This window comes from Pteropus vampyrus, unplaced genomic scaffold (genome assembly GCF_000151845.1).
Source record: "Pteropus vampyrus isolate Shadow unplaced genomic scaffold, Pvam_2.0 Scaffold237, whole genome shotgun sequence".
Classification (NCBI taxonomy): domain Eukaryota; kingdom Metazoa; phylum Chordata; class Mammalia; order Chiroptera; family Pteropodidae; genus Pteropus; species Pteropus vampyrus.
This window is the reverse complement of record NW_011889018.1, coordinates 972,460-976,699: the sequence shown is the minus strand read 5'-3', so window position 1 is coordinate 976,699 and position 4,240 is coordinate 972,460.

The window sequence follows — 4,240 nt, the reverse complement described above, 5'->3', positions numbered from 1 at the left end:
AAGCTGTCTGCTCCAGAAGCTCCGACTGCTAGTGAATAAACAGATAGGAATGGAGGCTTCGCGGGCTGGGAGAGTGAACTCTCAATGACACGCTGGGGGCGGACAGAGCGGTTGCTGCAGCATTTAATTAGATTAGGCCAGCGGAACACACTGTCCTTTCTGAGGTCCTTGGCCGTGGACATCAGAGGAGCGCAAAGCCTTGACATCTCTCGGCCAGGCTGTCCTGCTCAGGCGAAGCTGTGAACATGTCTCTGGATGGTTTAAGTAAAGGCAGGTTTTCCTGGCCTGAAGACGCTGTCACCCGAAAATCGAGGTGCAAAAAATGTAGCGTTCTCGGTACATCGTCTACAGGCAAGATGAGAGCACTGTGAACATCACAGGTACCTCTGCAGTAAGACCCCCCCCAAATTTTATCCTCTATTTGACAACCGTGAATTAAAGGTGCACGGCAGGGAAATGGGAGTCTGGTGTAATGCTTAAAGAATGAGCTTCGGGCGCAGGTGACCTGGGCTCAAACCCAGGCTCTGACACATACTGGTTGTGTGACCTTGGATGCTGAGGTAACTTCTCTGTTCGTGATAATAACACCTACTTCCTGGCAGTATCGTGACAAATTTACAAGCGAGGGCTGGGGACGGCGACTGGCACTTGGGCTGGAGAGAGCTTGTGATCATGATGACCGGACAGAGGGTCCTTTGGAATGTCGCTGGGTTCAGGGGGGTGGGGGAGGGGGCGCGGGGAGAGAGAGCGAGAATTCGAGAGGCCGCGTACACCTCCCTGCCTAGCGATGACTCCACGCAAGGGAAGGGCGAACCGGTTCTTGAGAAACATCGCTGTAAACACTACGTAATATTAAAACTCTTTCTGAGACTCTGTGGTCCCTGGAAACCCCAGGAAACGCCTTTACCTGCCTCGGCCTCGTCTGTCTGCTTCTCTTCATCTTCACAAAGGTCCCTGACTTGGAGTCATCAGCCACCAGGCCCCAACCCCTCCCAGTGACACCTGCCGTCAGCAGAAATCTCTCCTCTGCCCAGCGGGTGACACACAAAAAAAAGGCCTTAGAGAACTTCTCGGTGTACGTCTTACGAAGATACAGAGATTTGAAAGGGGTGTTCGGTGGGGTCTCAGGAGGAGACTGGAAAGGAAGGCAGCAGTAAGGAGGGATTACAGCGAAAAGCAGAAGGAGAGAGTCGGGGGGCGGCGGGGGAATAAAAGAAGGGAAATAACACTTTCAAAGTTCGCTGCTAAGGAAGTAGAAACGGCAAAGTGAGCCTCTTTGTGTAAATATATGTAAAAACCCGAGCGTCAGTAACGACGCCGATAAATTTAACAGGCGTAACGACACACTCTAGCGGGACGCAAAATTGTAAACATGGTATCGTTACGACAACGTTCAAACCGAATAAAAACCGACGCGGGAAAGACGACGGGGATGTGGCCGAAGGCTCCCAGCGGTGGTCTCGGGGAGCTTGGGGGGGCGGGGCTCTTACTTTTATATAAGAAAAAGAATGAACAGATTTATTTAAAAGAGATAAACGGCTGCACCAGGACCGCCCCTCGGCTCCCCTCTCCCAGGGCGGGGGGCCCGGCCCTCTCTGCGTCCCTCTCGTCCCTTCCCAGGTCTGGCCGCTCCCGCCTCGCACCAGGCCAGGCCACGTTCCCTCCCAGCGTCTTCCTGCTGCCAAGGAACCACCAGCCTAAGCTGATGGCCACCCCTGCCCCGCTCACCTGCCCGCCTGCCTCCTTCCGTCCCTCACAGCCTCGCCAGGCCCTCGGTGGGTCCAGACGCCACCTGCCTCTCCCCGCCTGCCACCTGAGGGCTGGAGTCCGTCCCCGCCCAACCTGCGAACTTCCACCGGCGCCGACTTCGCGTGGTTCACCCGTCAGCCTGCTCCTCATCCGGCCCGGCCCCCAAACCAGAAGCTCCCTGAGAGCTCATCTTCGTCACGGCTGGGCCTCCAGGACCGACGACAGGCCCCGGCACATGCTACTCTCTCAGTAAATACCATCTACGGGAATCTGACCCTCCTACCAGAACCTTCTCACGGCTCCCCGACTGCAGTCCAACCCCCTCGCCCGCTTCTGGAACAGCCAAAGGCCGACTCGAGCCTGCCTCTGCCACTTCATTTCCCACCCCCAGCCCCCAGGGCCTCCGGGGTCGCGTGGCCACCATCCGCTTCTCCCGGGCGCGTTCTGCACACGGCTCCTTTTCGCCCTGTGCCGTTTTCTGGTTTCCTAATTTAACCGCTTCTCTTTCGAGCCCCTGCTCCTCTAAAAAGCCACCCACGGCCGCACTCGCTCGGCTGCTGCGGCTTCTCACGTGAGCGTGTCTCGCTCCCCAGCTCAGCTCGTGCAAGGTCCCGGCCCCGGGCCGCGTGCACCTGCGTCCCCACGTGACTTGTACAGAGGGACCGCTCGGTGACAGCTGCCGGCGGACGGCCGGGGGTCACGGGCTGGTTTGGAGGTGACTGGGCCGGGTGCTGGCGACGGAGCTGAGCACCCATTTCTCACACGGCCCGCACCCTTGAGGGAGAGGTTAGTCGGCCCAGCCGTCCCCAGCCGTCCTGCCTCTGCTTCCTTACTTCCTGCCACAGGACCCCTGGGGATAGCCAGCGAGGCCGCCACGGCTCCCCGAAACACCAGGGCAGCCCCCGGTAGACGAAGGACCCCCACGGCCTGCGTGCGCAGAACCACCCGCCACACCAGGGTCTGCCGAATCTGTCGGCAAACTCCCATCATCGGTGGGAAGCACAGGAAAAAGAAAATCGTGTTTTCCTTTTAATTACAAATTTCCAGTGACTCCCCATGCAAAGCAGCAGCCTGGCATTCGAGACCTTACCGATTTTTTATCCAAATCTTTCACTCATCAGCTACTGTCCTACATAATCAGATACCACCCAGCCTATCCCCTTGCGTCATTTGGAAAGAAACGGAAAATTCCTCACTACACGGATAAAGGAATGAATTCATCCGGTCGCGATGGCCGTCGGTTTAGCCTGTGTGTCCTTGGAGTCACTGATAAAGGACACAGGCTCTCATGCTCCTTTGGTCACAGGGACTCTGGCTTGAGCTCACACCGAGAATGCAGAGCACCTGGCACGAGAGCAGACTGTGTCTGTCCTCGGGAGCACGGGAGACATCCTGACTCACCCCCCTGGCGCTTCTGGCCCCTCCTTGGTGTGGGATCCACAGGGCGCCTCCCACCTTGAACGGGAGCCGTGGGGAGGAAGGCCGGCTGCGCCCAGGGCAGAAGGCTCACGTTCAAATGAACCCAGGGAAGCGGGGGCAGCGGGTGAACACAGGAATGAAGCCCCAGACTGGGCATCCTGGAAGGCAGCGGTTCTCAGCCTCACGCCACGGTGTCCCCCTCGTACGCAGCTCGGGGCAGGCTCCGGGCCCTCGCCGGCCCGCAGGCGATACACCACTGGGTCTGGCCGGGTGGCCCAGTGTCGCTCGTCTGGGAAGTGCGGCTCTCTGCTCCGGCCCAGTCGCCCGTCTCCCACATGCCCAGCTGACATGTCTCGTGTCGATCAATCGGAATATCCTCTGAGCCAAGCGACCCGGGAGAGTTTTCAGGCCTGGACAGTGGCGAGGCTGCGTCTCCTCTGGGGTGGGTGGGGCCCACCCCCTCACACGCACATCGGCTTCTCGGAACCCCGACCACCAGCCTTCACTGTCTGGAAACCCCGACGCTGTTTGTCACCCCCGGGAGCAGCCTGTCCTCGGAGCTTTTGCATCTGGGGCTGAGTGACAGGAAAGCCAAGGAAAGGCCAGCTACCAAATCTTACTCCCCGAGCAGGCGGAGCAGCCGCATGTGTGCACGGACGGTTCGTGTCGTTAAAATGACGGGGGCAGACTCTGTCCACGGACATGCTCTCCCTGGGCACAGCCCTCCCAGCGCCCGCTCATCGCACCCTCTTGTCCACCGCCCCAGACGGGGCGCCGGGCGCCTCGGCGTTCGGCTCAGAGCGAGCCTGCCTGGTCTCCCTCCCTGTCGCTACAGCCTGCCCTTTCCTGCTGCGAAGAAGCCCCCATGAGTGTCAAACGCCCTCCTGTGCCACTCGGATCCTCCCATAAGGTGGCCGCTGCGACAGAGGTGTCACCCATTCATAAAGTGCCCACAGTGTGCAGGGCAGATCCGAGTTTGGGCCGGTTCCCTCCTCCATGGGCCGACAATCAAAACGCCCTGTGGATGTTTCCAGTTCAGTTTACATTTAAAAGAAAGAAAATGAATAAGCAC